The following is a 21,965-nucleotide window of genomic DNA, read 5'->3' as shown; positions in this document are numbered from 1 at the left end:
CTCACAACTTTAATGCCAGGAGCTCACAAAGTAGGACTTTTGCTCAAAGGACTCCATAGCTTAGAGGGAACATTGGTGGGGGGCAGTGTTCTCTCTAAGCTGAGTCAGTGTGAGCTAGCACACAGTTTTTAAGACTTCGGCTCACACTTTTTTATCTTGGTCCAGGAAGGAGGGCGCCCAGAGCAAACTGATTTCTGCAGGAGCCGAATCACTTGCTCACAACTTGAATGCCAGTAGCTCACAAAGTAGATTTTTTTGCTCACAAGACTCCACAGCTTAGAGGGAGCATTGGGGGTGGGGGTGGAGATCTAGCTTCGTTGGAGGATAAGGGGGGGAGGCGCAAGGAGGGGTTTTCAGCGTGAGAACTGCGTGTGCTGGATTATATGATTTTTATAAAACCGTAAAAAGCCCAGTAGCACCTTTAAGACTAACAAACTGTGTTGTAGCATAAGCTTTGGGGAACTGCAGCTCTCTTCGTCAGATGCATGGAGGGAAAGAAGAGACCTGTGTTTGTCGAAAGCTTATGCTAGAATAAAGTTTGTTAATCTTAAAGTTGCTACCGAGCTTTTTACTATTTTGCAGCAACAGACGAACACGGCTAAACTCCTCTGGATCTGTGATTTTCATATCAATCATTGTCGACAATATCATTTATGATATTATTTTATTTTTATTTTACTTTCTCTATATCCCGCCTTTCTCCCCAATGGGGGCTGAAAGCAGCTTATGGCATTCTCTTCTCCTCTGTTTTATCCTCACAACAACCCTGTGAGGTAGGTTAGGCAGAGAGTTTGTGACTGGCCCAAGGTCACCCAGCCAGCTTCCACGGCAGAGTGGAGATTCAAACCTGGGTCTCCCAGATCTTAGTCCAGTACTTTAACCACTACGTCTGAATCAATACACCCAGAGAAACCGTCCTGTGAACAGAGATACAGCGCTCTCTCGCTTACTACACCAGTTTGGTGTAGTGGTTAAGAGCGCGGACTCTAATCTAGAAGAACTGGGTTTGATTCCCCACTCCTTCACATGCAGCTGCTGGTGTGACCTTGGGTCAGTCACAAGTTCTCTCAGAGCTGTTCTCTCAAGAGCTCTTTCAGCCCCACCTACCTCAAGCAGTGTTCCCTCTAAGCTGAGTTGGTGTGAGCTAGCTCACAATTTTTTAGCCTCTGGCTCACACATTTTTGTCTTAGCCCAGGAAGGATGGCTCCAGAGCAAACTGATTCATGCAGTAGCCAAGTCGCTTGCTCACAACTTTAATGCCAGTAGCTCACAAAGTTGAATTTTGGCTCACAAGACTCTACAGCTTAGAGGGAACATTGCTCACAGGGTGTCTGTTGTGGGGAGGGGAAGGGGAAGGAGATTGTAAGCTGTTCTGAGACTCCTTCAGGGGTATAGATCCAATCTCTTCTCTCTCTCATCTCCTGTCCTTGGTCCAAGAAGTTGAGAGTGGTGTGCATGAGTCTCCTCCCTTCCATTTTATCCTCACAACAATCCGGCGAGGCGGCAAGAGGGACCAGGAGAGCAGCTGGCTTGGTGGGGATTTGAATCTGGGCCTTCCAGATCCTAGCCTGACATTCGAACCTCTAGGCCATGGTGGCTCTCACCATGTCAGATAGAGCTTCCTCCATTATAAAGGTGCTTTCTAAACTTTGGAGAGGACCAAGGCTAAGGTAGACTCCATGCGTCCTTGGCTGTTGTCTCCCTGTAATCACTCAGGTCTTATCAGAGAATCCAGAAGGTGCAGGCGATAGCTAAGGAGCTGCGGACCCAATCAAAGTTAATCATTTTCAGATTCCAGACGCTCTCGCTCGTCTTTCGTAGGCAGAGTTTACAAGCTTGCGAGGGGGCGTTTGCCCCGTGCGGAGGACACCTCTTGCGTCTGACACAAACACACTCTAGTCCAGTCTTTGTTTCCTTAATTGCATTTTGACGCTGCCCTTCTTCCAAAAAGCTTGGGGGGGACGGACACTGATTTAACAAACCACTCCGATATATACACAACTGTGATCTGTAATTCCATTTCACTGTGTCTGACGAAGTGTGCTTTGCACATGAACGTTCACACCTTGAATGAAACTTTGTTGGTCTTAAAAAGTGCCGCTGGACTCTTAACTTTGTTCTGTTGCTTCAGACCAACACGGCTCCCCCACCTGGATCTCTGCTTGTGAGCTTTTCTGGTGGGAGGGGGATTTGAACCTGGCTCTTCCCAGGCCTGCTCCAGTGCGCTGCTGCACTGGTTGTCAGTGGCTGCACTCACTTCTAGTAGGGATGCCAGCCTCCAGGTGGGACCTGGGGATCCCCCGGAATTACAGCTCATCTCCAGACTTAACAGAGATCAGTTTCCCCTGGAGAAAATGGATGCTCTGGAGGGTGGACTCTTATGGCTTTGTCCCTCTCCTGTCCAGGCTCCATCCCTAAATCTCTAGCAGCAGGGGTCATTTCGTACACAAAGAGGTGCAGGAGCTCATTAGCATAACTCATTTGCATATGTCACACCCCCTGGCATCACTGGAAGTGTGTCAGAAGGCAACACCCACCGCTCAGGCTCCACTGGACTGTTTTGGATTGCTAGCTATTGGGGAGGGGGAGAATGTGCAGATCTGTCCTCGCAGAGGAGGGAGAGCTTGTACCTGAATAAAACCTGGTCTTAAAGGTGCCACTGGACTGTTCTGGGCCGGAGGGCCAGGGGGGCTCTGCAACTTACCTGACTGAGGGCTGCTGGGAGTAGGAGGTGGGGCTTGTTACATGTGCCCGCCAGTGTTCCCTCTAAGCTGAGTTAGTGTGAGCTAGCTCACAGCTTTTTAGCCTCCAGCTCACACATTTTTGCCTTAGCTCAGGAAGGAGGGCTCCAGAGCAAACTAATTTATGCAGCAGCCAAATCGCTCGCTCACAACTTTAAGGCCAGTAGCTCACACAGTAGAATTCTTGCTCACAGGACTCCACACCTTAGAGGGAACATTGGCCCCCTGGGCTCTTTACTGCCGGAGCTCCGCTCCTCTGCGCTCCTGCAGCAAATGACCCCTGTCTAGCAGTTTCCCAGCCTAGATGTGGCAACACTATCTCACATTCCCCACCAGTGATGGGGGGGGAGGGGCTGCCAGCCCTACTCGGGAGTAAGTCTCATTGAACTTGGTGGAATGTACATTTGAGTAAAGATGCATGGGATCGGGGAGCACATTAATAAGGTATTCCAAGATTCTTCTGCCGTTACTGGTTGCAGTAGGACAGCTGCAGTTATGCGGGACTTACTCCCCTGTAAAGGTACCTGGTGACTGGCGCTGTGAGCAAAGGTGTCAAAGTTTTGTTGATTGAGCTCAGTGGGATTTGGAAGGGCTCAGACTTGGCTGGGCCATGCCCTTTTGTTTGCTGAAAAGGCTCCTAAAACAAAGGTCGCGATCCAGCCAAAGCGAAATCCTTTCTTTGCATTCAGCAGAAGAGATTTAAGAATGGAGGCTCTGCCCACTCTACGGGGCTTTAAAAATCCACACGTTTCGTGGGTTTGTGTGAAAAGTTTCGTTTTAATGGCTGCAATTTTAAATTCAGATTCCTATTTTTGTATATTATGACTGTTTTCCCCCCTTATATTAAGCTTACTCTGTATATTGGTCAAGACCGTAATAACAAAGCTATACTATACTGTACTGTACTGTACTATACTATACTACTGTGGTTGCAATTTCAAAAAGAGTTCTTCAAGAATTATTTTGTTAAATTAACAAAAGGGGTAAGAATGTTATGAAAGCATTCGGAGACTTAAGAAAGAAAAGGGCATGTTCAAGTTTAAACTAGTTGAGTGCAGGGAGAAATCTCTTTAGTTGAAATAAGTTCAGGTAGGGCAGGCCTGTTGGTCTGAAGCAGCAGAACAAAGTTTGAGTCCAGTGGCACTTTTAAGACCAACAAAAGTTTTATTCAAGGTATAAGCTTTTGTGTGCATGCATACTTCTTCAGATAATTCTTCAGAATACCTTGAATAAAACTTTGTTGGTCTTAAAGGTTCCAACTTCTACTGGACTCAGACTTTGTTCTGTTGAAATAAGTGTTTTATTTTGGTAATCTCCCTGGGGCAGAGCTCCGTCTGTGTAATCTTGCAAAATATGATATGTAAAGGTAAAGGTTCCCTTGCTCGAAAGCCAGTCGAATCCGACTCTAGGGTTTGTGGTGCTCATCTCCGTTTCAAAGCCGAAGAGCCAGCGCTGTCCGAAGACGTTTCTGTGGTCGTGTGGCCGGCATGACTAAACACCAAGGCGCATGGAACGCTGTTACCTTCCCACTGAAGTGGTACCTATTTATCTACTTGCAATTTCTTGCTTTCGAACTGCTAAGTTGGCAGGAGCTGGAACTTGAGACGGGAGCTCACTCCATCATGCGGCAACTCGGGTCTCGAACTGCTGAACTACCGACCTTCCACAGCCTGCAGTTCAGCGTCTTAACCACTTGAGCCACCGCAGCTCACAAAATATGATAACACCATGTAAATATCAATCACAACACAGTGTTCTCTCCTCTTAAGAAGTTCCAGAAAAGTTTTTCCACTGCCCTTTAAAATATGTTTCCAAAAGTTATTTCTTACATAAGAAAGTAAAGGAGATAATTGTATTGTCCACTATTTTAAAAGGTAGCATCACAAGCCAAAACAAAAATACACACGCAAAGCATCATTTTGCCAAAGATAACTTTGGATTGTGGGCACTATAAATTTAATCCCCCCCCCCAGATGAAAAGGATTTCCATGTAGGAAATAATATGCAACCGACATGTAGATGTATGTATTTTGCAGCAAACATTTGCATGAATGTGCATGTTGCAGCATATGTTGACAGCATGAGTATTGTATGTTCTTGCAGGGGTATGTTGTCTGTGTTGGAACCTCTGAATGGATGAAAAAATATGTAGAATATAGAACAAAGTTTGAATCCAGTGGCACCTTGAAGACCAACAGAGTTTAATTCTGGTTCTAAGCGTTTGTGTTCACATAGAGAGAAATGTACTTCCACAGGCCTCCCATCAAAAGCCAGAGATGGTCTATGGAACAAGCTCAAAATGTGTAATTGGGGGAGGTGGGGATTCAGAGTAACCAATAATTCCTTGCTCTCCCATATTGTAACTACAGTTCTCAGCAAGCTCAGCTTTTCAAGGGATCTCCCCTGTGTTAGATTTACTGGTATAGCAAGCCAGCAGTGTCTGTCTTATTTAACAGAGTGCGCAAGGGCTACGCGCAGCAGTAGCTTCTTGGTACTGTATGTGCTAGCAAAGTTACAGAGTTACACAGAGCCACCTGTCAGTTTGAAAACGAATGAGAATCCTTTCTTCAAGGAACTACATTCTAGATAGTGCAGGTTGAGAGATAGTGAGAGAATCTGATCTAATTAGCTGGATGGATATAGATGCAGAATGCATCTGCATCCATGGTGCCAAAGGTAGAGAGTAGCATGCTCCCTTCTTTGTGTGTGTGGAGAGAGAGAGAGAGAACAGAAGGAAGGAACCAAGTCCCTGAGAATATCCGTCTACACATCAAACGAACAGAGGTAGGCCCTGACTTGGATAGTCCAGGCAAGCCCGATCTCAGATCTCGGAAGGAAACAGGGACAACCCTGGCAGGTATTTGGAGGGGAGACCTCCAAAGAATACCAGGGTCTCTGAACATCCTCCATGCCCCAGTAGGAGTTGCCAGAGGTCGCCATAACTTCCAGGCATGGGTACACACACAAATGCAAAAACAAAAAAGGACAGAGGCAGAAGAGTAAACAGGAAGAATGCTTATGGGTTGCCTGTCTATCTATTTGACTCTCTTGTAACCCTCCCTCTGGAGGCTGAGGCTAAGGAGAGAGCATCTAGTCCTTCTCTTCAAACACTCTGAAGTTATGAAAGGATTTTTTTTTTTAAAGCTCTTCCTGTGTTCAATTCCTGTTCCCCCTTTTGTAACAACTCAGTCGACCTTTTGGGGAGGGACTCTCTTATTTCTCTGCAACCCGTCATTTCTGCGATATCTGAAACACCTCTGGGGAGCTTTAGAAAAAGTCGCCTGCTTTTCTGATGTGCGTAAGACAAAAGGACCTTGTCATGGTGTCTGCATCTTTCCTTCAAGCAGTTGGTTTGATAGCAGAGGTCTCCTCTGAGGGGCTTTGCTGCCGTTGTGTAACATTTTGGACACTGTGCTCAGTATGTCGCATGTTTCTGTGGAAACCCCAGTGGTTTGAGAGTATTCACTGTGGTTTCGCACATTATAGTGTTCGGGCATACAGCCGAGATGTTTCAAGTGCATGCTTGAGAATGTAAAGCATGAAGAAGTGGAAACGAAGTTATGCTTGCAGACATGTGACTCTGCCTTATACCAAGTTAGACCATTGGTCCGTCCAGCTCAGTACTGTCTGTTCTGATTGGCGGTGGCTCTCCAGGATCTCAGACAGATAGGGCTGTCAGCTGTGGGTTGGAAAATTCCTAGAGGTTTTAGGGGGTGGGGCCTGGGGAGGGCGGGGTTTGGGGAGGGGAGGGGCCTCAGTGGGGTACGGTGCCATAGAGTTCACCTTCCAAAGCGGCCATTTTCTCCATGGAAACGGAAGCTGAAGATCCGTTGGAATTCTGGGAGATCTCCAGCCACCACCTGGAGACTGGTAACCCTAGCACGCAGACAAGGATCGGTCGTATGAATCGTGGTTCATCATGGTGTGGGGAAGTGGCTCTGCATTTTTTAGGGAATCAGAATTGGCTGTGGATGCCTCTCAAGTGAACTTTCAGTGGCAGACCTGGGTGACTAGTGTTCACTATGTAAAAAGTCCTTGTGGTTGAGCCTAAATGTGTATTTATGCATCAGGGATAAACAAAAATGTCACACAGAGACACAAACTTTAAACAAATCTGTAAGTATACTAACGTTGCTAAAAACAGTGTTAGCCGTTTCTGCACATTGTGTGGCTCCCCCCCCCCCCTTTTCCTGCATCTATTTAGATATTTATACCCTATTTTTCTCTCCGACGGGTTCTGAAAACAGCTTGCAATGTTGTTTCCCCCTCTTCCATTTTATACTCACATCAACCCTGTGGGGTAGGTTGGGCTTAGAGTGACTGGCCCCAGGTCGCCAAGCAGCGTGGTGTAGTGGTTAAGAGCGGTGGACTCTAATCTGGAGAACCGGGCTTGATTCCCCACTCCTCCTTCACATGATGTCTGGAAGGTGACCTCTGGCCAGTCACAGTTCTCTCAGAACTCTCAGCCCCACAAAGTGCCTGTTGTGGGGAGAGGAAGGGAAGGCGATTGTAAGCTGCTTTGAGACACATGAGACCTGCTGGGTGACCTGGGGCCAGTCACGGTCCTCTCTGGACTCTCTCAGCCTCACCTGCCTCACGAGGTGTTTCTTGTGAGGAGAGGAAGGGAAGGCAATGGTCAGCTGCTTTGAGACACATGAGACCTGCTGGGTGACCTGGGGGCAGTCACGGTCCTCTCAGGACTCTCTCAGCCTTACCTACCTCACAAGGTGTTTCTTGTGAGGAGAGGAAGGGAAGGCGATGGTCAGCTGCTTTGAGACACGTGAGGCCTGCTGGCTGACCTTGGGCCAGTCACGGTTCTCTCAGAACTCTCTCAGCCCCACCTGCCTCACAAGGTGCCTGTTGTGGGGAGAGGAAGGGAAGGCGATTGTAAGCTGCTTTGAGACACATGAGACCTGCTGGGTGACCTGGGGGCAGTCACGGTCCTCTCAGGACTCTCTCAGCCTTACCTACCTCACAAGGTGTTTCTTGTGAGGAGAGGAAGGGAAGGCGATGGTCAGCCACTCTGAGGCACATGAGGCCTGCTGGGTGACCTTGGGCCAGTCACGGTTCTCTCAGAACTCTCTCAGCCTCACCTGTCTCACAAGGTGCCTGTTGTAAGTTGCTTTGAGACTCCTCAAGGTAGAAAAAAGCATGGTATAAAAACTTCTTCATCTTCTCCTTCCTCCTTTCATGGCAGAGTGGAGATTCCCTAGTCTGAGATACTAACCACTACACCACACTGGCTATCCATTCAGCTGTAGCTATCAGCTGGAGGTTGAAGTCTATAATCAAAGTGCATCCTAAAATATGTCCTTGGTACAGCATCAGCTGCTGTTTCTGTTGGTTGTGAGAAGAAAAGACAGAAGTTATTTTCTTCATTTCCAATTCTCTTTGTGGTAGCAATGGCGCTTAATGTCTAAACCTTATTAAAATAGCGATTTCCTCTAGAGTTACATAAAAAAAAAAAGACCAGGGAAATAGAATTCCTAACATACTTCTGGACTTAAGGGATTTTTTATGCTTGTGCTGTGTGTTTGGCAAAGGCTGGGCAATGGAGCCCTGCACATACCTGCTGTTTGGCAGCTATTATTAGCAACCGCTATGGAATGAACTGACTTGCAGCTGACCGGTGCAGGCTTTGCCCCAATTTTTCCTGCTGTATGGTGTGACGTCTCCCTATAGCACCAGGTAATGTCAAGAGGCTGTGGGTCTGTGCATTTGCATTTATTTATGTCTTATCTTGCTTTTCTCCCCAGTTGGGACTCGCAGTGGTTTAGAACATCATCCCTCCTCCATTCTCTCATAACAGTGACTATGTGAGGTAGCCAGGTCAACAGTTTATGATGGCCCAAGGTCACCCAGCAAGCTCCCGTGGTAAAAGTGGGGATTTTAACCCAGGACTCCCAGAATCCTAGTCCTGGCTCATAAGAATATATGAGAAGCCATGTTGGATCAGGCCAATGGCCCACCCAGTTCTAGCAGGGCCAGACCTCCAGAAGCCCTCTCACTGTTGTCCCCCAAGCACCAAGAATGCAGGGCATCACTGCCCCAGACATAAGTTGGAACAGGCCAATGGCCTGCCCTCCCCTTAAGAACATAGGAGAAGCCATGTTAGATCAGGCCAATGTCTCATCCAGTCCAACACTCTGGGTGCGTTCAGACGCGGCGTTTCAGCCGGCATAAACTGTACCGGTTGGAACCGGTGCAGTTTATGCTGGCTGAAACGCGATCACACTCACCTCCATTTTGCGGATCCCATCGCTGTATGCCCGCTCACACGCTGCGGGCGTTGGCTTTTTTTTTTTAACTCAGTTTGAGCATGCGCATAGGCAGCCATTCACAGAATGGCGATCTTTGTGCATGCTCAAAACACCCCATATTACATTTAAAGACCAAACTGGCCTCCCTGAAGTCCCGGACTCCTCCAAAACACTACACTAAGGGCTTTTTTTTTTTTTTAAACAAACGCTCAGGGCGAAGCTTTGCCCAAGCGCACATCGCTTAGTTTAAAAAAAAATGGCGGGGGAAAATCGGAAGCCTCAGGCTTCCGAACGGAAGTGGCTAGACACCGGTGGAGAGCGATCAGACGGCGGGCTTAAGCGAATGCAGCCGTTGCACTCAGGATACCACCACTTGGGGACCTAGTGGCAGAGTGCAACGGTTTAAAGGGCTTTACAATGGTTAAGGAGGGAAGACAGATGTTCGCTGTCTGAACGCCGGTAAGTACAACGATTGCAACCGGCACAGATTCCGTTGTAAAGCCCCCATCTGTGTCACACAGTGGCCAAAACCCAGGTGCCATCAGGAGGTCCACCAGCAGGGCCAGAACTTCAGAAGCCCTCCCACTGTTGCCCCCCCCCCAAGCACTAAGAATACAGAGCATCACTGTCCATCTGTCTGCTGCACCATGCTGGTTCTCCATGCTAGCATTACCCCTGCTGTAACTGAGGCAGTGTTGTTCATCCTCAGGGTTGCCAACCTCCAGGTGGTAGCTGGAGACCTCCAGGGATTGCGGCTGATCTCCAGGGGACAGAGATCGGTTCACCTGGAGAAAATGGCTGCTTTGGAGGGTGAGCTCCATGGCCTTGTACCCCGCTGAAGTCCCTCCCCTTCCCCAAACCCACTCTCCTCAGGCTCCACCCCCAAAATCCCCAAGTATTTCCCAACCCGGAGCTGGGAACCCATTTATCCAGCTGGGAGACGCACTGCAGTCTCTTCCAAAATGTCAGTGTATTATATAAAGGGAGACGTCAGTTTTCTCCATATGTGAAAGTGGGGCTTGGTAACTCTCCTTCATGCTGCGTTAGATTTTTTGAGAAATCATAACTCTGCAATAAGCACAATTAATTGTTGTTGAGAGGAAATGGGGCGAAATACAGTTGTCTGAGTAGATTAGGAGAAAAGCCTTACGAAAGTGTTCCAGATAGGGGATGGACAGTATCCAAAGGCAGGGCGCCTTGCTTTTACAAACCTTTTGACTCGTGCATGGAAGTGTTCCATGCCAAATCATGCGCTGTGGGATCATATGATGTAGCTTTTAGGCTGGCCGCCGGAAGATTTGGAAGTAATTATTTTTTTTAAAAAAAAAAGCTGTGGATTTTAATGAGCCTCACAATCTCTGACTTATTCCACAGGGCAGGGAGAATTTCAGAACAGTATCTGCATGAACAGAGTCCTCTTAAACCAAGTGGATATGCCCAGTTCCAAGTAGGTCAGTCAGCTTCTTAGGAGGCCTTCTGGCTATGTGAGTGAGGCGCTCACGTTCAGACGTTACTCTTCGGCGCGTATGGGCATGGTACACCTCTCTCTTGGTGAGCGCTGGTCTTGAGGGAAAGAAACTGACGACTAGAAACCAAAAGAAAATGTCTCCATTTCTTTAAAATGGGGTGGGTGGGGATGGCTTGGCCCTGGAGGAGAAGAACATGTCTCTTATCAGTGCTGGTGATATCACTGCCCTAATCGAGCGCCTGCTGAGAGTTGCCCAACTGTGGTATGCTGATAGCCATCAGAACAGAAGCTGACGGGATAAGCGGGTTTAAACAGCCGCCTCAGACCCTGGTCTCAGTGCTGGGAAAAACAGCTCTGGGGACATAAACCAGGCAGGAAGACGTTGTCTGTTATTTGCAACTAATAATCGGGGTTGAGGGCAAGAACATAAAGTGGAGGGGGTATGACATTGTCTATGTCAATTCCAGGGAAACTCTGGAAGTAGAGTTGTCGACCTCCAGATAGGGGCCAGAGATCTCCCGCTCTTACAACTGATCTCCTGGCAACAGTTCCCCTGGAGAAAATGGCTGCTTTGGAAGGTGGACTCTGTGGCGTCATACCCTACTGAAGTCCCTCCCCTTCCCAAACCCCACTCTCCTCAGATTCCACCCCCCCCCCCAAATCTCCAGTTATTTCCCAACCTGGAGCTGGCTACCCTACCTGGAGGCCTCGGCAGCTCTAATTGGGGGGCGAGCGTGCATCTTTCTTACAACCCCCCCCCCAATCATTTAGAATGTGTCGTAGTTCTTCACACGATATGTTCTTAAACCTGGCAAACTCACCTTTCACGGGATGCCACGATGGCTCCTGGCTTCGATGGCTTTAAAAAGACACCTGATGCATTAATAGAAGCAGGGGTCATTTCATAGAAAAAGAGGTGCAAGAGCTCATTAGCATAACTCATTAGCATAACGTAGTTGAATTTGCCACACCCCCTGACATCACCAAAAGTGTGTCAGAAGGCAACACCCACCGCTCAGGCTCCACTGGACTGTTTTCGATTGCTAGCTATTGGGGGGAGGGGGGAAACGCGCAGATCTGTCCTCGCAGAGGAGGGAGAGCTTGTACCTGAATAAAACTTGGTCTTAAAGGTGCCACTGGACTGTTTTGGACCGGGGAGCCGGGGGGGGAGCTCTGCAACTTACCTGGCTGCTTCTTGCTCTGACTAGAGATGTGAAGGCCCGGAAAAAAACCGGAAGAATTCGGGGAAAAACCGTTTTTTTCCCGTTTTTTCCCCTGAAGCTTTTTTGTTTTTTTCTGAAAAATTGGAAAAATTGAAAAAAGAAAAGAGAAGAAATTGATTATGGAATGTTTTATTTATTTATTTATTTATACTTTCAATTTGTACCCCGCTCACCCCCGAAGGGCTCTGAGCGGCTTACACGGTGCATGGTGCAGAGACCTATGCAGAAACCCTAACTATGGCCACAGTACGTCTGGGGTGGGGGGAGCCCTACCAGGTACCCTCCCGGCTCCGATCGTTCGTTTATCCGGCGAGTGGGCGACTTCTTCCAGTTTTTCTCCAGTGCGTCTTCCGCGGCCTCCGCTGTTCTTTCAGCTCTCTGGTGACTCCTCTCGGGGGCTGTTGGTTATGGGCCCTGGTGCGCAGCCGCGGTGGGCGTCACAACGTCCTTGTGGCTCCGGATGTCCTCCTGCTGGCCACATCATCAGCTGCTGAGCCAACTGCCTCCTTGGGATGTCGCTGCCTCTCTTCATCTCCTCCGTGCTGACCACCCCCATGTCGCTGCCGCTTCTCGATTCCTCGCTCGGCTGGAGCCCGATTTCGAGGGAGGGGTACCCCCCTGTCCTCCTACGGACAGGTACCCATTTTCCTAATTGCCCCGAGGGACTTTCGGACTGCTGGGTTGGCAGGAGTGCCAATTTTAACATGATAAATAAAATATTTTAAGACAAGGTGTTCAAATATTTTCCAAATCATTTCTAAAATATATAATGGTATCAGATTGATCTAATTTCTGTGCGCTGAGGACAAGCAAGTCCTAGGTTACAAACTGAACTCTCCAATGCAAGAACAAGATGCATTTCTTCCTTTAGGAGGTGCGATTGTCAGAAGAAAATAAAAAGGTTTCAGTTTTGTTTTTGCATGTGGGTGGGTATTCTGTTTGTAATAATTGTTTGGGTACACTATATTTTTAATATGCTAGTTGTGATAATTTCATGCCAAGTAAAAATGTCCATAGTCATTTTTTATGTTCCTAAAGTAACAGAATGACTTTCAATCTAGAAAAGACAAAAGAAATGCTAATGTAGCATTTTTTTCAATTTTTCCGAAAATTTCCGTTTTTTCCCGGAAAAAAAACGGGGTTTTTTCCGAGCTTCAAAATTTCCAGAAATTTTATATCTCTAGCTCTGACTGAGGGCTGCTGGGAGCAGGGGGTGGGGCTTGTTGCATGTGCCCACCCCCTGGGCTCTTTATTGCCGGTGCTCCGCTCCTGTGCGATCCTGCAGGAAATGACCCCTGAATAGAAGATAAGTCTTATCGGGTCTGTTGTGATCGCTAAGTGGAACCTCCCTATTCACATGCAGCGTACTTCTGAATCTTGGAAGGGCAGCAACATGGGGGAGGCTTATTTACATATTTTTATTTGTTTAACACATTTATTTTTCTTAACATGTTTATTATTTATTTAACCTATCCCCGAGTTGGCAAAACACATACACATTACAAACACATATCAGTGTATAAAAATAAAATGCATAAACACATACCAAGGCCCAGGTCACACGGGCCAGATAACGCGGCGGGGAGGCGCTACGGGATCAGCACTACGGGATCAGACGTGACGGCGGTGAACCGGGGTTTTTTCCGGCAGGGTGTGTTTCCGGCGCGCTTCAACAAGGCAAGAGGAGCGTGCTGGAGCAATCAGACGGAGGCAGTGCGTCTGCGGCCGGTCGCAAACTGGTTGATAGTGGACTTTCGCTGGTACTTTTTAACTCCAGATTTTCGGCTGGACAATACAATTTAATAGAGAGGGCTGGCGATGGGTGCACGACGCTTGCCAGATGTGTCCGTTTGATTACACCCTTAACATCTGCCCGGCATTTGTGAGTATCCCGTGGCAAATTCTGCGTTTTTTAACGTCTTTCCCTGCTGACAGAAGACAAGAATAGAAGGGAGGGAGTTCCATAATTCTGGCCAGTTAGGTTTTGGTTTGCTAAATGGAGTAATTTGATCCCGCACGACTCTCAGAATCCTCGAATCACAGAGTTGGAAGGCCATCTAGTCCAACCCCCTGCTCAAGGCAGGATCAGCCTAGGCTCTGAATTCTTTATTTAATGTACATTTTCCAAGTCCCTAATCAGTTTATAAGGACTGAACACCGTATATGTGGGAGTGTCTTTACAATCCAGTGTTGTGATACACTGTGGTTACTCTCTATTAAATTGTACATAATCTTCTTGCGAATAAATTCTCACTAACAATGAATTCTGTGAATTTAATAGAGAGTAACCACAGTGTATTAGAATGCTGGATTGTAAAGACACTGCACATATATGGTGTTCAATTTATTACTGTTGAGGATTTTAGTTAAAAAATAAGTTCTATAGTTGCAGGAGCCTCAAACATATGGTAAAACCCTGAAAAGTAGAATTGTTTATGTAATGCAGGGGTATCGAACTCATTTGCTATGAGGGCCGGATCTGACATCAATGAGACCTTGTTGGGCCGGGCCATGTGTGTGTCATAAAATCTCATGCCAGGTAGTGGAGATATAAACTTTATAAAGGACACAAACACAAAGGGGTTTTTTTAAACTTAAAAACATGCTTAAAACATTAGCACTCTTGTAATATTTTGTTTAGGAGCTACGGTGGCTCAAGTGGTAAAGACGCTGAACTGCAGGCTGTGGAAGGTCGGTAGTTCAGCAGTTCGAGACCCGGGTGCCGCATGACGGAGTGAGCTCCCGTCTCTAGTTCCAGCTACTGCCAACCTAGCAGTTCGGAAGCAAGAAATTGCAAGTAGATAAATAGGTACCACTTCGGTGGGAAGGGAACAGCGTTCCGTGCGCCTTGGTGTTTAGTCATGCCGGCCACGTGACCACGGAAACGTCTTCAGACAGGGCTGGCTCTTCGGCTTTGAAACAGAGATGAGCACCGCGACCCTAGAGTCGGATTCGACTGGCTTTCGAGCAAGGGAACCTTTACCTTTAATATTTTGTTTATTTAACAGTACCTGATAACTGACACCTCTGTCAGGTGTTCCTTAGTGAATTATTGCATCAAAACGTCTGTGCTCTTGCAATCTTGAGTATGCTGTTCAAGTGCGTATCTGTAAGCTGCAAACCGACTTTTGATTTATTGACATTCACTACAGAAATCCCATGCTCAGAGTTCTGAGTCTAGGACCCGGGGGAAAACATGATATGATTGAGGGAGTCTGGCGAAGTAAGCTATGATGCAGCAGCAGAACTGGAAGCAGGAGATGTCAGTTCCAGTGTGGGCCTGATAGAAGCCCTCTGGGGGCCTGATCTGGCCCCCAGGCTGCATATTTGACACCCCTGATATAATGTTTGTATTGGATACATGTATAACTTTTGGCAGAATACATCAAGGTTTTACTCATCCCAGTGAGTGTTGTTCTTTTGCAGTTTAATTCACTGCAAACTCGGTTTTGTCCATTTCATTATCCTGCATCAGAACAAAAAGGGGAAATGCCAGGTGATAGACGATTGATTTTTTAATTGCTGTGGGCAGTTCCAGCACTAGGTGAATGCTCTTATTCGCCTCGACAAAGCCTGCATGGTGAAATGCGTAAAAATCAATCATCTATCACCTGTCAGTTTTCCTTTTTGTTCTGTCGACACATGGCTGGGTGCAAGCCCGTTTTTCCCCTTCATCCTTGGATTATCCTGAATCAGACCATCAGTCCATCAGTAGCTCTCCAGGATCTCAGGCTGAGGTTTTTCACATCAGCTACTGACTGGTCCTTTCAAGCAGAGATGCTGGGGATCGAAACTGTCTGCCAAACAGTTAGGACCCCACAGTTTTAGAGCCAGTTTGGTGTAGTGGTTAAGTGCGCGGACTCTAATCTGGGAGAACCGGGTTTGATTCCCCACTCCTCCACTTGCACCTGGCTGGATGACCTTGGGCAAGCCGTAGCTCTGATAAGAGCTGTTCTTGAAAAAGAGCAGTTTCTGTCAAGAGCTCTCTCAGCCCCACCTACCTCACAGGGTGTCTGTTGTGGGGAGGGGAAGGGGAAGGAGTTTGTAAGCCACTCTGAGACTCCTTTGGGTAGTGAAGGGTGGGGTATAAATCCAATCTCTTATTCTTCTTTTACCTCACAGGGTGTCTGTTGTGGGGAGGGGGAGGGAAAGGGAGTTTGTAAGCCGCTCTGAGACTCCTTTGGGTAGTGAAGGGTGGGGTAGAAATCCAATTTCTTCTTCTTCTACCTCACAGGGTGTCTGTTGTGGGGAAGGGAAGGGAAAGGAGTTTGTAAGCCGCTCTGAGACACCTTTGGGTGGTGAAGGGCGGGGTATAAATCCAATCTCTTCTTCTCTCCTTTTACAGTTCATCTCCACACTACAGAGATTGGTGTTTGGTGTAGTGGTTAAGTTCGTGGACTCCAATCTGGGAGAACCGGGTTTGATTCCCCACTCCTCCACATGCAACTGCTGGATGACCTTGGGCAAGCCATAGTTCTGACAAGAGCTGTCCTTAAAAGGGCAGTTCTTGAAAGAGCTCTCTCAGCCCCACCTACCTCACAGGGTGTCTGTTGTGGGGAGGGGAAGGGAGTTTGTAAGCCACTCTGAGACTCCAAGTGAAGAGTGGGGTATAAATCCAATCTCCCCCCCTCCCCCTCTTCTTCTTCTTTTCTTCTTCTTCTTTCCCCCAGAGAAAATGGATGCTTTGGATGGTAGACTCTGTGGCATTGTATTCTACTGAGGTCCCTGTCCTCCCCATAAAACTATGATTGTCTATCTGTCTGTCTCTCATCTGTCACACATAAATGGCTTTCCCTTTCCTGTGAAGCAGCCTAGGCTAAGAGTGACAGGCTCATATGGAATTAAACATAGGGGCAGGGGATATGTCTGATGACATAAAACCAAAAAGTCAGAGAAAACTAAGATCACAGCAGTTGCAAGCCTGGGTTTAAAAAAAGGAAATAAAACATTTTCCCTGGCACTTGAAATGAATAGGTGTGCTGAGAGGTGTATTTTTGTAGAGACAAGAGTTTCGCAGATGGTGCCACCACAGGAAAGGCCCTGTCTCTGCTCATTACCCACCTCACCTCTGCTGGTGGAGGCATACAGAGACACACCTCGTTGGAAGACCTTCTCTGCTATGAATGATGTTTATTTGCGGTCAAAGACCGTTTAGCAAAATAATACACCTTCTCTGCTACAATTTCTAAGGCTTTCAATTTAGAGATAGCTTTTGAACCGGAGATTTATTTATTTTTCTCCTGATCCATAGGGCAGCTGTTCCTGAAAGATTGCAGTAACTGATAGTTGAAAAAAATGGTTTACTCTAGAATAATTGATCTACATCGGAAAGGCCGGTCTTTCCTTATGAAGCGTGAAAAGTTAATGAAATTATGGGATCTGTCAATTGCTTACTTAAAATTCAGTATGAAAAAACTGACTGGGATTTGGTCATTACAGCAGCAGAGGAAGTTTTCTCTGAGCCCAGGCTCTGTCACATTCATGTTCTTAACAGATTCATGGAGGAGTAGGGTAGCCAGCGACCTGAAGAATGCCCTGCTATGACAGACCCCTGTATCTCCCCAACTGTCTGGCAGATTTTTCCCGCCAAACCTTCAGTTCCTCTCAGTGACTGACTTGCCCTACAGTAGCGTGTATATCTTCTCTAGTGATATAAACTTGAAACTGTCCCACCGTTTATTTAGATATTGGTTTAGGCTTTAGAACCAGTACAGGAACTTGAGGGAAAGACAGGAGCTGTCCTGTTTTATAAACCCTTGTGAAATGGGCCCTTGGGGCAAATTAACGTTCAAAAAATGAATAAAGATTTTATTAAACAGGGAAGGAACACATGTATAATAGGGGTATTCAAGGTTTTGAGATTACTGAGGTAAGAAACTTTCTAATATACAGAGTTGAATTCTTAGAACATTCAAGGGAGTGTATTTGTAGTCTTTTTTTCAAGGTTTTCTAGTTCTTTTTTTGAGAGGTACTTTGTTTAGTATAGTTCAGCACTAACACAGTTCTTATTAATGTTTCTTCTGAAGGACAGCGTTTGCTTAAAGTTTCTAGATTTCTTCCTTCAGAGTTCTAGGTTTCCCTTTAGATGTTTCAACTTTTCACTAACTCCTGAGGTGTCTAAGCTTCTCCCCTTTATTACAGACCAGGGTTCTCTTCCCAACTCCTTTCACTGGCAGGAAGTTGTTCTCCTTGTCCCTAAGAAGCAATAACTCCTTTTGCTATTTGGCTTGTATGGGAGTTCTCTCTAACTACCCAGTCCTTCTTCCACATCCTTCTCCAGTATCCTTTGTCTGCATAAGGCTGTTTTGTAGCTTTCCTGACTGAGAGTCTAAATTCTCCCTCAGAGCAGTTTTAATATATTTAAGACAATGGGGTTTCTCTTCTTCTCTCTGTAGAAGTACTTTTCTGACTGTAATAAAAGCGCGCTTTTCTGTACAATCTGTTACACCTGCCCTTTTAATAGAGGCTTAATGTAGGGAACTGGACAGATGAAGCTTCTCATGTCATAGAGGTACTGTAAGTGACAACACCTGATAAATAACATCCCAATAAGCATTAGTTAAAGGAGCAGGACACTTTGTTCTCCAGGCTATAGGCAACCCTAAGGTGGATAAGTCCACCAGTGGCTACTAGCCTTAATATTTAAAGAGAACCTTCATGTTCAGAGACAGCAGACTTCTGAATACAAGTGCTGGGAGGCAACATCAAGAGGAAGGCTATGGCTTCTATACCCTATTTATTGGCCTACCAGGGCAACTGGTTGGCCATTGTGCAGAATCCATTGGGGCTCTTCATATGTCCTGTCTTTTTGACCATTTGGGTTTGGAGGAAATGGAGCAACATCATAATTTCTCTTGTGGTTCCTTGGAGATGTTTAGGGAAGGGGCCGTGGCTCTGTGGTTGAGCATCTGCTTGGCATGCAGAAGGTCCCAGGTTCAATCCCTGGGACCTCCAGTTAAGGATAAGGTAGGAGGAAATGTGAAAGACCTCTGCCTGAATCCCTGGAGAGCCGCTGCCAGTCTGAGTAGACAATACTGACCTTGATGGACCAAGGGTCTTCTTCAGTAGAAGGCAGCTTCATGTGTCTGTGTGTTTTAAATACATTGTAGAAATTTGAAACTGAGTGACGTAAAAAACCTGGGAGATAAAATATCAGAAAAGGAAAAGCTGGATCAGTTGATAATATGAACTCCTAGGGAAGAATTCAAACTTGTTTTGGTTCTAAGCGAAAATGCAGTGTCTCCTGGGGTGAATTTTGGACAGTTCTTCCTCCAAGGCTGTGCTGAAACTTAATGTGGTCTTCTCAACAAGGAAATGATTGAATAGCACATGACATGGCCATTCATCTGATTTGTCCATCGAGACAGATCATATGGCATTGTTACAGGAAACTGTCCATAAGGGCTGTTTTTTTAAAGTAACCTTCAGATCCCCCCCCCCAGTACATAGTTGCATTTAGTTTCATCAATGGGTTGCAGTGTTCTATAAAACCGAAAGAATCCAAGACAGAAGTTGGCTTTTGGAGCTGGTGTATCATGTGGATGGCATCGAACCCCTGTTACGCTGAGTCTCAGCCAGTTAAACAAAAGCTTAGTGTTACAAATCAGTGGTATTGTCAGTGTAAGAGGACTCCTCGTGCTACAACTGTGTACCTTTGGCCCACGGTGCATCTGAAAGCGCAGGAATATTTATTTATTTATTTATTTATTTATTTATTTAAGAAGGGAGTAGGAAACTCGGTGGTGACCTCAGGGATGGTTGGTGGCTTAGAGAGCCAGTTTGGTGTAGTGGTTAAGTGTGCGGACTCTAATCTGGGAGAACTGGGTTTGATTCCCCACTCCTCCACATGTAGCTGCTGGTATGACCTTGGGTCAGTTATAAGTTCTTTCAGAGCTGTTCTCTCAGGACCAGTTCTGGAAAGAGCTCTCTCAGCTCCACCTACCACACAGGGTGTCTCTTGTGGGGAGGAGAAGGGAGAGGAGTTTGTAAGCCACTCTGAGTGAAGGGTGGGGTATAAATCTCTTCTCTTCTCTTCTCTTCTCTTCTCTTCTCTTCTCTTCTCTTCTCTTCTCTTCTCTTCTCTTCTCTTCTCTTCTCTTCTCTTCTCTTCTCTTCTCTTCTCTTCTCTTCTCTTCTCTTCTCTTCTCTTCTCTTCTCTTCTCTTCTCTTCTCTTCTCTTCTCTTCTCTTCTCTTCTCTTCTCTTCTCTTCTCTTCTCTTCTCTTCTCTTCTCTTCTCTTCTCTTCTCTTCTCTTCTCTTCTCTTCTCTTCTCTTCTCTTCTCTTCTCTTCTCTTCTCTTCTCTTCTCTTCTCTTCTCTTCTCTTCTCTTCTCTTCTCTTCTCTTCTCTTCTCTTCTCTTCTCTTCTCTTCTCTTCTCTTCTCTTCTCTTCTCTTCTCTTCTCTTCTCTTCTCTTCTCTTCTCTTCTCTTCTCTTCTCTTCTCTTCTCTTCTCTTCTCTTCTCTTCTCTTCTCTTCTCTTCTCTTCTCTTCTCTTCTCTTCTCTTCTCTTCTCTTCTCTTCTCTTCTCTTCTCTTCTCTTCTCTTCTCTTCTCTTCTCTTCTCTTCTCTTCTCTTCGATTCCCGAATCCCTGTAACTCCAGTATTCCACCAGCCTGGTCTGCTGTTTAGTTCCTGAAATGGAACTATAGTATGAGCCCTCTTCTAAGGCTGTGGGGAAAATTAAGGTTCCTTAAACCATCTGTCAGGAGTTCCTTAGTGATAAAGGTTGCCAACCTCCAGGTGGTGGCGCAGTGTTCCCTCTAAGCTGAGTTATTGTGAGCTAGCTCACAGTTCTTTAGCCTCCCGCTCACAAATTTTTTGCCTTACTTCAGGAAAGAGGGCTCCAGGGCTCCAGAGCAAACTAGTTTATGCAGCAGCCAAATCGATCGCTCACAACTTTAACGCCAGTAGCTCACAAAGTAGAATTTTTTGCTCCCAAGACTCCACAGTGTAGAGGGAGCATGATCTCCTGGACTTACAGCTGATCTCCAGGCAACAGAGATCAGTTCACCTGGAGAAAATGGCCACTCTGGAAGATGGACTCTGTGGCACTGGGCCCCATTGAAGTCACTCGCATGGCCAAACCCCTCCCTTGTGAGGCTTCACCCCCAGAATCTCCAGACATTTCCCAACCTGGAGCTTGTAAGGCTACTTAATGAGGAGGTCAATAAAGCATCTACCAGTGGTTGAGAGCCAGTTTGGTGTAGTGGTCAGGAGCGTGGACTCTAATCCGGGAGAACCGAGTTTGATTCCCCATTCCGCCACATTCAGCTGCTGGTGTGTGACCTTGGGTCAGTCACAAGTTCTTTCAGAGCTGTTCTCTCAAGAGCAGTCCTTGAAAGAGCTCTCTCAGCCCCACCTACCTCACAGGGTGTCTGTTGTGGGGAGGGGAAGGGAAAGGAGACTGAAGGGCAAGGTATAAATCCAATCTCTGCTTCTTCTTTCTTGTGATCAGCCTCAGAAGAGTGCTGGATGTGTTGGTTTTTCGAGGCATTTACTTTTCTCTTCAGTGGGGACCCAGTGTTGCTGACAACATTATTCTCTCATCCTCCATTTTATCCTCACAGTCTCTGAGGTGGGTTAGGCTGTAAGAGTGTGACTGTTCCAAGATCACCCAACGAGCTTCTGTGGTGGAGTGGGGGGCTCAATCCTGGGTCTCCCAGATTCTTCCAGTTGGCGGGGGTTATACAGCAAGCTCTCGGTGAGCAAAGACTGACCCATTAGAACATAAGAACATAAGAACATAAGAGATGCCAATGTTGGATCAGGCCAAAGGCCCATCCAGTCCAACACTCTGTATCACACAGTGGCCAGAAATACCAGTGCCATCAGGAGGTCCACCAGTGGGGCCAGGACGATAGAAGCCCTCCCACTGTTGACCCCCCCCCCCAAAACACCAAGAAGACAGAGCAGCACTTACCCCAGAGTCCCTATATATACCTTGTGGCTAATAGCCACTGATGGACCTCTGCTCCATATGCCTATCTAATTCCCTTTTGAAGCCATCCATGCTGGTAGCCACCACCACTTCCTGTGGCAGTGAATTCCAAGTGTTAATCACTCTTTGGGTGAAGAAGTACTTTCTTTTATCCATTCTAACCCGACCGCTCAGGAATTTCATGGAGTGCCCACGAGTTCTCGTATTGTGAGAAAGGGAGAAAAGTACCTCTTTCTCTACCTGCTCTTTCCCATGCATAATCTTATAAACCTCAATCATGTCACCCCTCAGTCGTCGTTTCTCCAAGCTAAAGAGCCCTAAGCGCCTTAACCTTTC

Source organism: Gekko japonicus, unplaced genomic scaffold (assembly GCF_001447785.1).
Source record: "Gekko japonicus isolate JY-2015 unplaced genomic scaffold, Gekko_japonicus_V1.1 scaffold1112, whole genome shotgun sequence".
In the NCBI taxonomy this organism is placed as follows: domain Eukaryota; kingdom Metazoa; phylum Chordata; class Lepidosauria; order Squamata; family Gekkonidae; genus Gekko; species Gekko japonicus.
This window is presented reverse-complemented; position numbering follows the sequence as displayed.